Below are 11,847 nucleotides of genomic sequence, written 5' to 3' on the forward strand. Positions count from 1 at the left end.
CCACCACCCTGACCGAAATCCTACATATATGTGGTTCATATAGCAAGTTTCCTTTACCCTGTTAATGCACATGCTTAATGTATTTCCTAGTGTTACTCGGAGTTTAGTTACATCTGTCCCACTCTCTCCACTGATTACAAAGGCACAAATTCAAACATGTGTCAATTCTGACTTCCAAAGGCAATAAAGCGATGACTTTCATATGCCTTGGCTACTTATTAACCAAGTGCCATGGTGAAATTATTGAAACACTCAATAATACCTATCCTTTAGGAGTATGGTACCACAAAGTAGTGGGACATGATAGATGGTGGAGATCTACTCTTTTCAGAGAATGAGGTTCAGTGGTCTACTGCAGCAGTTATCAAACTAGGGTAATTTTACCCTTGGGAACACAAGAGGACCTAATTTTAAAAAGTGCAAGATCCGGCCAGGCATGGTGGCTCACGCCTGTAATCCCAGCACTTTGGGAGGCCAAGACAGGTGGATCACAAGGCCAGGAGTTCGAGATCAGCCTGACGAACATGGTGAAACCCCATCTCTATGAAACACACACACACACACACATACACACACAAAATTAGCTGGGCGTGGTAGCACATGCCTGTAATCCCAGCTACTCAAGGAGCTGAGGCAGGAGAATTGCTTGAACCCGGGAGGCAGAGGTTGCATGAGCCAAGATCATACCACTGTGCTATCATCAACCACCATATAGATTTTTTCTAAAATTGATCTGTCTGAGAACACTCCTGATATCAAAGTGTGCATTTTCTCAAAGGCCTTTCTTATATTAAAAAACAAAACAAATAACAACAACAAAAACAAAACAAACAAAAAACCCATGTTTCTCTCACTCTTCTCAATATGACCAAGGTTCTTTAGCTCAAAGTGCGAAACACTCTGGGCTTCAACACAGGGACCATTGGAAAGACCTGGGTGGGAAGAGTCTTTCCCTGGTAACTGAATTGTTCTAATTGCTGTATAACTATCCTTAGCAAGTCAGGAAGTTTCCAATTATTTGATTTAAGCAAATTAAGGGAAAATCTAGTCAAGTTCTCAACTAGAATAGAGTGTAAAATGTAATTATTTATTGTGGGTTACTATGTGATTTTTGGCAAATAACTTAGTGTTATATAATTCTGAGACATTTGTGTAACAAAATCTGATCTATTTTCATTTATTTGTATACTAAAATACATTTTCTCAGTAGTTTTAAGTTGGGCATAAAACTGATGTTGAAATGACTTATCATGGCAATGTGTATATTTATCAATAATCACATGAACTAATTATAAAAGCTCAATTGTGTCATTTAGATAAATAGCTAATTAGTTTCACCTTTATACTTACTGATTAGTTTCCGAGTTCATATTTTTATTGTTATGCTTGATTGTATATAAGTAATAATTTTAGTGATAATTCAACTCAGAGGAACTCATAAAAATGAAAGCCGGCCGGGCACAGTGGCTCATGCCTGTAATCCCAACACTTTGGGAGGCTGAGGCAGGTGGATCACGAGGTCAGAAGTTTGAGACCAGCCTGACCAACATAGTGAAACCCTGTCTCCATTAAAAATACAAAAATTAGTTGGGCGTGGTAGCCACACCTGTAATCCTAACTACTCAGGAGGCTGAGGCAGGAGAATCGCTTGAACCCGGGAGGCAGAGGTTGCAGTGAGCTGAGATCATGTCATTGCACTCCAGTCTGGATGACAGAGTCAGACTCTGTCAAAAAAAAAAAAAAAAAAAGAAAGAAAGCCTGTGCCATCCCCCAAATTGGCTGTAATGTACATATATATTTTTGTTGTTGTTGCAAGTAAGTAGGCTATGGAAAACTTAAAATAATTTTAAGCATAACATTATTACATTATTCAAAATTTATAATCTTCAACGTATTCAAGAATTATGCAGCACTTTAATTTTTTAAAATGTCAATAATTATAATAAAAAGAAAAGCATCTGCTTAATCTTAAGATACATATTACTTTATCAAAAATGTGTGTAGGGATGTACATAGTTTTAGAAAATTGTGGAGGACGGTGGGTAACAATATTTTGAAGCCTAAGGGCCCAGCTTGGCTAACCACTAAGCTCTGTTAAATCTTCAGTTTTTTATCTTGTGTCTATTGGAAACAGCCTCCAAATCCAAAGAGGCACACTCAGACCAGATATTACAACACGGCCTTCCTCAAGTTCTTGAAGTTTTCCTAGATACTCAGCAGGGTCATGGAGGCTAGCGTTATCCTCTTTGTCCTTAAAATAGAAATCCAAGAAACCTGAAAGTGAACTGAAAATTTAGAGCGCTGGCTCGTGGATGCCATTGTCACTCCAGAAATGGTCTGAATTCCTCTTTCCACTCGAAATTTATTTGCTGGCCACCAAACTAGAGTTGGACTCCAAACTAGAGCTGAGCCACACTCTTAATTCCTGGGAAATTGTCCAGGAAAATGAGCTGCCTGTTCAGGATCTTTGCGAGGGCTCTAGGGCGCAGACTTGTCTATTTCAACACATGCTTACCTGAACCAACTCAACCCTGTTTGCATCGCCAGTGTGTTCCCTGTCTGAAAAGAACTGGGTGTCGAGCTTGTTGAACTTGAGAACCCTTAGGCTGCCCGAGGCGCAGCGAATGTATACCAGGAACAGTAGCTGCGCCCAGACAGGAAGAGGCGCGGAAGCCTAGCTGAGTGGAAGTCCTTAGTCTTCCAACAGCCATAGTGGCGGGAGTTGGGAAAGAAAAGGTACGTACAAAGTCCTTTGTCGGAGAAGACCTCCGAACTGTTATTAAAGGACAGCTTTCTCCACCATCTTCCCATTCCACCACCAATGAGGAGGTAAATTGATTTCTGTTGAAAGTATTTTTTGGAGGGGGGAAGACGTTGAGACTCCTAAAGACATTTGCCTGACGCCTAGAGGATCCTCGTGCTCCACTTCGAAGAATCGAAGTCTTGATAATCAGCAGAAATGACCTCTGCACACCTTTTCCCCATTCATAAAACTATTCGAGCAGCCTACCATGCTGTGCGGGCACCCGAGGTACCAGGAGAATGAAGAACAAGATAGCACAAAGAGTAACACAAGCAGTTAATTATAATAATGTATAGTTGAGCAACAGACATAATCACCGGGCATTTTGAGGGGGCCACAGAGAAGGGTTACCTCCCCAGTCCTTAAGAACCCGCGAGGCATATCTGCCGGAGATTTTCTTCCTTCCAGTATGGAGCGGATTCCTCATGCGGCGAACCAAATCCACCAGCCATTCCGCGGGGTGAGTCAATTTCATAATCAAACCATTTGGACGGAAAACTCAGAACGACCAACTTCTGCTTCTAGATCGTTCCCCGGGTCTCTGGACCCTTCCCAGGATCAGAAGGAAGGAAGCCCCTCTCGTGAATGGTTCTCTGTAGTATTTTCTCCGGGCAGAATAGGTGAGTTTGAGAAAATATCATTTCCCACAGGAGAGGCGAAGTTCCTTTCTGCTGGAGGTGGAGTTTTTGGTCTTGTCCTTGTTTTCGTTTTTGTTTTCCTTCTTCCCTGCGGGAGTACGGGAAGGGAAAACGTAAAACACCAACAGAAGTTTGAAGAAACAATATTACATAGTCGCAATTAAAATTATTTTAAAAGACATCTCTTTGAGGAGAGGAAAAGAATTTCCTTTAGTTTTAAAGAAACACAAGAACAACAAACTTTTTGCTCTTGTAAAATTAAAAAAAAAGATTGTTACTGGGATGGCTGGTTAGCTCAGTTGGTTAGAGTGTGGTGCTAATAACGCTAATGGTTGAGGGTTCGATCGCCGTACAGGCCGGAAGAATTGTCACCTTTTCAATTTCGCGGCAGTCACTTCACATCCAGCTACACGTTGAAAATAACAGCCGCTTCAACTTAAAGTCGGAATTAAATGTTGATGTCATTTCTTCTTCAGCAGTGACACCTACCCATTTGATTCCTGCCCTCCTCTAAAGGGGCTTGGGAAAGAAAAAAAATCTTATGGAACAAGAGACCTGACGCCCTAAGACATTTTAGTGAAGAAAATGAGGGTGTTAGAGAGGGATAGCACTGGGCTTGTATGTGTGTCTGATGCCCGCTGTCCATCTGAACTCCATGTATTTTTGGTCCCTTTCTCAGGATCCAGCCTATCGCGTCTGCTTGTGGCTGTCACATGCTTCCTCCACCTGATGGTCTCCTCACCCCTTACACTATCTTTTCAACACTGTTGAAATTGATATTCTGTATTAGATAACCACAATGGGAAACCATGCATACTTATTTTGCTTTCCTTTTTTTCATATTAAATTCTCAGTCGGTTCTCATCAGAATTTTTGTCTTTGAGGACAGAATTTTTTCTTTTTTCTTCTAGATAACCAGGTCTCAGAATGGCTCTGAAGACAGAGTAAGCATTCGGTAAATATTTGTGGAGTGACACTTGAAGACTCGCCATTAGAGTGTGTTTTCAAACATTGGGATTTTGTTTGCCCAATCTGACTGATAAACATAGGTAAAGGAGCAAAAGTCTGCCAAGGTCTACATTTACAGCAAAACAATGTGGTTGTAAAGACCATATCATTTTATAGAATACACAGAATTACAGATGTGAAAAAGAAATGGTAAAAATAATCCCAGCAAGAAACGAAACTTAGACATTTCGGATTTGACAAAGGGGCATTTTCAAAGGATGATGAAACCACTGCTCAATACTTTAAAAAGACAAAATCAAAGCTCATTCAAGGGAGAGCTATACTGTAAACCACAGTCCCTAAAAACAGAACAGATTGCTAATCTTTTTTTTGTTAGGTTGTTATAATCTATGGGAGCATGGTTACTTGTCAGAGACTGCCATTGTTTGGTCGGCACTCAGAGGTTTGTTTATTGGAGTGAGTCCATCCCTGATCAGCTGACTTTCAGAAGCCAGAAGCAGACACTGATTAGTTTTCAAAAGTGTGCTCACAGAAGTGATTGTTACTGACAGATTGAGCTGATTGAAAACCGGTTCTGGGCCGGGCGCCGTGGCTCACACCTGTAATCCCAGCACTTTGGGAGGCTGAGGCGGGTAGAGGTCAGGAGTTGAAGACCAGCCTGACCAACACGGAGAAACTCCATCTCAACTAAAAATACAAAATCAGCTGGGCATGGTGGCGCATGCCTGTAATCCCAGCTACTCCAGAGGCTGAGGCAGGAGAATCGCTTGAACCCGGGAAACGGAGGTTATGGTGAGCCGAGATGGCGCCACTGCACTCCCAAACCTGGGCAACAAGAGCAAAACTCCGTCTCAAAACAAACAAACCCCAACCATGCTCCCTTCCCTTTTGTTGGGAGCAAGCCCCCCAAAATCTGGCGGTAAACTGGCCCCAAAACTAGCCATAAACAAAATCTCTGCAGCACTGTGACATGTTCATAGTGGCCCTAACACCCAAGCTGGAAGGTTGTGGGTTTACGGGAATGAGGGCAAGGAACACCTGGCCCGCCCAGGGCGGAAAGCCACTCAAAGGCATTTTTAAGCCACAAACAATAGCGTGAGCGATCTGTGCCTTAAGGGCATGTTAAGTAGCACAACATTCCTTTACTTCGGCCCATCCCTTCGTTTCCCATAAGGGATACTTTTAGTTAATTTCATATCTATAGAAACAATGCTAATGACTGGTTTGCTGTTAATAAATATGTGGGTAAATCTCTGTTCGAGGCTCTCAGCTCTGAAGGCTGTGAGACCCCTGATTTCCCACTTCACACGTGTATATTTCTGTGTCTGTGTCTTTAATTCCTCTAGTGCCCTTGGGTTAGGGTCTCCCCGATCAAGCTGGTCTCGGCACCTTTACCCATGCTGTTCTTCAGGTGACCTTGTAGTGCTCTTCCACTCTTTCTTTAAGCTAAGCATCATGACTTTGGGACGTTAGCAAATATGACAAAGAAGTTTTTTTTTTTTTTTTTTTTTTTTTTTTTGAGTCGAAGTCTCGCTCTGTCGCCAGGCTGGAATGCAGTGGCGCTATCTCGGCTCACTGCAAGTTCTGCCTCCTGGGTTCACGTCATTCTCCTGCCTCAGCCTCCCGAGTAGCTGGGACTACAGGCGCCCGCCACCACGCCTGGCTAATTTTTTGTATTTTTAGTAGAGGCAGGATTTCACCGTGTTAGCCAAGATAGTCTGTTCTCCTGACCCCGTGATCCTGCCTCCTCGGCCTCCCAAAGTGCTGGGATTACATGCGTGAGCCACCGCGCACGGCCCCGACAAAGAAGATTCTTGAGTAAGCCCTTTGCTCTTTTTTTCTTGTTTTTAAATAGACTTTATTTTTTAGAGCAGTTTTAGATTCACAGCAAAATTGGATGAAAGAGTACAGGGAGAGTTTTCATATATACTCTGGCTAATCCTCCTCAGCCTCCCCACTATCAACAAGCCACACTGGAGTGGCACATTTGTACATACGAATCTGCACAGACACATCATTATCCCCCAAAATCCATAGTTTACATTAGGGTTCACTCTTGGAATTGTACATTCTATGGGTTTGGAAAAATATATAATGCAATATGGAGATTGATTGATTATTGTGCCCCAGCTGGGACACAAACTGTCTGGTCAATCCCAACTTATCAGCTATGAACTAGTGAGCTAAATAGATCTACATTTTTTTTTAAGCTATTGAGGTGGTTTATTAAGAAGTATACTTGTAGCAATAGATAACTGATATGTACACTAAAATATCATTCATTCTACATCAGCAAAGTTAGCTTTTTTGCTACTATTCTAATACATAAGAGAAACACATCAAGGTCTTTGTGGGCATGATTTCCTATGTTTGGAATGACTTTACCTAGATATCCCCATGGCTAATTCATTTTCTTCATAGTTTTGCTCAAATATAACATTTACTCCATTTAGAAACTGAAAATAAAAACTCAACCCTAATGTCCATCCTTGATTAATTTTTCTCTTTAACATTTGTCATCACATCATGTATTTTATATATACTTTCTTTTTTTTTTTTTTTTTTTTTTTTTTTTTTTTTTAGATGGAGTCTCACTGTTGCCCAGGCTGGGGTGCATTGGCGGGATCTTGGCTCACTGCAACCTCTGCCGCCCGGGTTCAAGCGATTCTCCTGCCTCAGCCTCCTAAGTAGCTGGGATTATAGACGTCTGCCACCACACCTGGCTAATTTTTGTATTTTTAGTAGAGATGGGGTTTCACCATCTTGGCCAGACTGGCCTTGAACTCCTGACCTCGTGATCCACCTGCCTCAGCCTCCCAAAGTGTTGGGATTACAGGTGTGAGCCACCGCCCCTGGTCTATGCTTTACTTTTCTAAAAAAGCATGTTAATCCTGCCATTAGAAAGGAAAAATTTCTTTATATTTTGTTCATTGGTGTTACCCCAGTGCTTAGTACAGTATGTGACACATAGTATGCATTTAATAAATACTTATTGTGAATGAATGAGTGATCAAATTCTTCTTTGTCTAAAGAAAAGAGGACACATGCTTGAAGAGAGGTTGGGAGAGAGAAGCAAAGATTACCTTAGGTCTGGGACTTCAGATATGTTGTGTCATTAACACTGGAACAATCCATTTTCCTTTTCTGAAAGTTCATAGCAGGACCTACCTGGTGTAAGCTGTCTCCCTACATTTCCTGTCCGGTGTGATTGGAGTTACCCACATTAGGTTTTAGCAATAAGATCATCTATATTCCAGCTCAAAGTATCTCTTAATTTATTAAGATCTATGGAAAATCTAGATTATCTCAAACCCACTGAAGGGCAGTAATTCATTGATCTATATTCTATCAATTGGGGATGAATGTGAATCAATAAATCTTTCAGCGTCATCTTCTCTTTGAATCTATTATGTCTGTCTACTATCTGATTATCTTTAGTTTTTCCAGTTTCAATGTACCCTTTAAGAATCCATGTGGAGTACCTATCTAAATACTTGAATCCCTTTTGGGAAGGGCTTTTGTTTTTATTTATTTATTTGTTTTAACTGAAGGTCTCATAGATCTCCTCACAGATTACTTGATAGCCAATGGATTAACTGCCTTTACAAAAGGCAATTACATATGACCTGAGCTTAAGAGTCAGCATTACATGTTAGAAAATATGGACACTTCTGAAGAATATAGATCACTTTTGTGATAGGCTGGAGGTGGAGCAGTGTTCATTAAATGACACCAATGACATGGCAAACTAGTGGATTGCCAAGTCTGTTGCTCCATAGTTGACTTCTCATGATTCTTTCCACCACTTTAAATTTTAGCATAGCTATTCTAGAATAAGTCTCCATGTATCTTTGTCTTGAAAACAAAAAATAACAGAAGAGAAGCATGAAATCAAAATTTACTGGTGACCTGTTGCTGTTAGACAGCTTTGAAAAATTCCTTATTCTCCTGAAGGGAAAGTAATTTTCCCATACTCCCATCAGTGAATTACTAATGACATAAAGAGAATTTTATCTACATTGAACTCAGCAATTTTCTCCTAGCTTTTGGATTATTCCTGTGAACATTTAAATATGACATTTGACCCCAACCTTTTTTTTTTTTTTTTTTTGAGGCGGAATTTTGCTCTTGTTATCCAGGCTGGAGTGCAGTGGCACAATCTCGGCTCACTGCAACCTCTGCCTCCCGGGTTCAAGCGATTCTCTGCCTCGGCCTCCTGAGTAGCTGGGATTACAGGCTTGTGCCACCATGCCCAGCTAATTTTTGTATTTTTAGTAGAGACGGAGTTTCATCACGTTGGCCAGGCTGTGGCTCACGCCTGTAATCCTAGTACTTTGGAAGGCCAAGACTGGCGGATTACCTGAGGTCAGGAGTTTGACCCCTATCGTAAAAAAAGCTTCTCTTGGCTCAACATTTTTCTCTAGTTAGTGCCCCATTTCTCAGATGACTTTATTTAAAAATTTCCTATATTCAGTTATTCAGATTTACTATCTGCAGTTTCTCTCTTCCCTTTCTGTTGGAAACCCGCCACCTTTAGGTTTTTTGGTATCAGCACTTCATGGAAACTTCTGGTCAAAATCATGAATGACCTTTACATGTCTAAAATTAATGATCACTCCCAAGTCCTTATCTTTCTTGACTTCTCAGGGGCAATAGGCACATTATTCTTCTTAAAACATTTTATTTGATTTCCAAGACACTGCTCTCCTGATTTTCTGTCTTTCTCACTGGCTCTTCCTTGTCAACAGCCTTTGTTTCCCCTCTTCCCACAGGACTCCAAAAAAAAAAAAAAAAGACTATAAGTCAAAAATGCATTTAGTACCCTCCCCCCAAAAAAGAACATCACAAAGTTTAGAAAATTTAAGGCAAACTATGGTAAGTCAGTTACTGTATTAGAAATGAACAATTAGGGCCAGGCGCCATGACTCACGCCTGTAATCCCGGCTGGATCATCTGAGGCCAGGAGTTTGAGATCAGCCTGGCCAACATGGCAAACTCCGTCCTACTAAAAATGCAAAAAAATTAGACAGGCATGGTGGCAGGCGCCTGTAATCCCAGCTACTCAGGAGGATGAGGCAGGAGAATCGCTTGAACCTGGGAGGCGGAGGTTGCAGTGAGCTGAGATTGCGCCATTGCACTCCAGCCTGGGCGACAGAGCGAGACTCCATCTCAAAAACAAACAAACAAACAAACAAAACACATATCTGATTGTTGTGGTTTGTTCAGAAAATATAAGGAGCTCTCAGAACTCAAAAACAAGAAAACCAAATAATAACAAATATTTAAGCACACACTTTGCCAAAGATTATATATGGCCAACAGATAAACACATATACATTATGAAAATATACTTTAATATTTAGGGAAATGCAAATCAAAATCACAGTAAGATACTAATATATTTTTGCTAGAATGGCTACAAAATTAAAAAATAATTGAAAACAAGCATTGGTGAGAATGAGGGGGAACATAAACTCTAATATATATGGTTCCTGGGAATTTAAAACGGTATGAATTGTTGCCGGAAATTTAAGACGGTATGACTGCTTTGGAAAGCAAGTCAGCAGTTTCTCATGAAACTTGTAATACAAAAGTGATAAACATTACATGAAGGTCCAATATCACTGTGAAGAAGGACAGGAGAGAATTCTAAAAACAGCAGAACTCAAACAACAATTGGTTGCAGTCATCAGATGCAAGGATGTTCTCTCACTAAGTATATACAGCAGTCGGATTACACATATTTTTCTCTTATAAAACTATAACCACACTGAAGATCATTTCCTTTCATTTTCTTTTCAATATTGATTTAGGTTGGCCAATTATCTCTTGCTCGTTGAAGTAAATTTAAAAGTACATTATTTACTTATTGATGCTTTCCTATAATGTCTTAGCTGAACATTTCTAGTCTGAAAGACTATTTACATTCGACAATCTTGCTCGCATTTGGGATAATTTCTCCTACCTGAGTCTGATTTTTGTAAGGAATATTGAGAGCCTTAACCTTAGTGGAGTTGGGCTTCTCTGAGTCCTGCTCTCTGGCAACAAAAAGAAGCAGTGCATGTAGGATTCACTTTTGCCTGCCTCAGTGACAAAGAGAACCTAAAAGCAAAATATTTCACAATTTCCTTTCTTTTGGAACTGAATTGCCTGCAGAATTCAGGTCTCTTTAGGCAGAACATCCACTTAGGCTCTCCTCTTCCCACAATTCCTTTTTTTTTTTTTTTTTTTTTTTTTTTTGAGACAGAGTCTCACTCTCTTGCCCAGGCTGGAATGCAGTGCCGCGATCTCAGTCACTGCAACCTCCGCCTCCTCCCCGGTTCCGGCGATTCTCACGTCTCAGCCTCCGGAGTAGCTGGGCTTGCAGGAGCGCACCACCACACTGCGCTGATCTACCTTTCTTTCCTTCCTTCCTTCCTTCCTTCCTTCCTTCCTTCCTTCCTTTCTTTCTTTCTTTTTCTTTCTTTCTCTTTCTTTCTCTCTTTTCTTTCTCTTTCTTTCTCTCCTTCCTTCCTTCCTTCCTTCCTTTCTTTCTCTCTTTCTTTCTTTTTCTTTCTTTCTCTCTTTTCTTTCTTTCTCTTTCTTTCTCTTTTCTTTCTTTCTCTTTCTTTCTTTCTCTCTCTCTCCTTCCTTCCTTTCTTTCTCTCTCTCTTTCTTTCTCTCTCCTTCCTTCCTTCCTTCCTTCCTTCCTTCCTTCGTTTCTTTCTCTTTCTTTCTTTCTTTCTTTCTTTCTTTCTTTCTTTCTTTCTTTCTTTCTTTCTTTCTTTCTTTCTCTCTCTCTCTCTCTCTCTCTCTCTCTCTCTCTCTCTCTCTCCTTCCTTCCTTCCTTCCTTCCTTTCTTCTCTCTTTTTTTTTTTTTTTTTTTTTTGAGACGGAGTTTCGCTCTTGTCACTCGGGCTGGAGTGCAATGCTGCGATCTCGGCTCACTGCAACCTTCAACTCCCGGGTTTAAGCGATTCTCCTGCCTCAGCCTCCTGAGTAGCTGGGATTACAGGCGCCCGCCACTACCCTCGGCTAATTTTTGTATTATTAGTAGAGACAGGGTTTCGCTATGTTGGCCAGGCTGGTCTTGAGCTTCTGACCTCAAGTGATCCGCTTGCCTCAGCCTCCCAAAGTGCTAGGATTACAGACGTGTCAATGTACTTGGAATACATCTCACAGTGATAGAAATGTATTCAGGACTTGAATACACTGTGCTGTTAGGCTATAGGAATTGTGGGAAGAGGCACCTCCTACTTAATACTGCTCAGGAAGCAATTTCTTTGAAGATTAAAAAAAAAATGTGTTGGGCAGAATATTGTTTAATAACCCTCGTTATGTTTTGAAGCATTTATTACACTTAAAGTGAGAAGGTTGTCATACTAGTTCTTTGTGTAAACATACCTAGCTTCCAACTTTGTGCCAGAAATCACAAACGTCAAAACATGCACCAGCACC

This window comes from Macaca mulatta, chromosome 4 (genome assembly GCF_049350105.2).
Source record: "Macaca mulatta isolate MMU2019108-1 chromosome 4, T2T-MMU8v2.0, whole genome shotgun sequence".
Lineage (NCBI taxonomy): Eukaryota > Metazoa > Chordata > Mammalia > Primates > Cercopithecidae > Macaca > Macaca mulatta.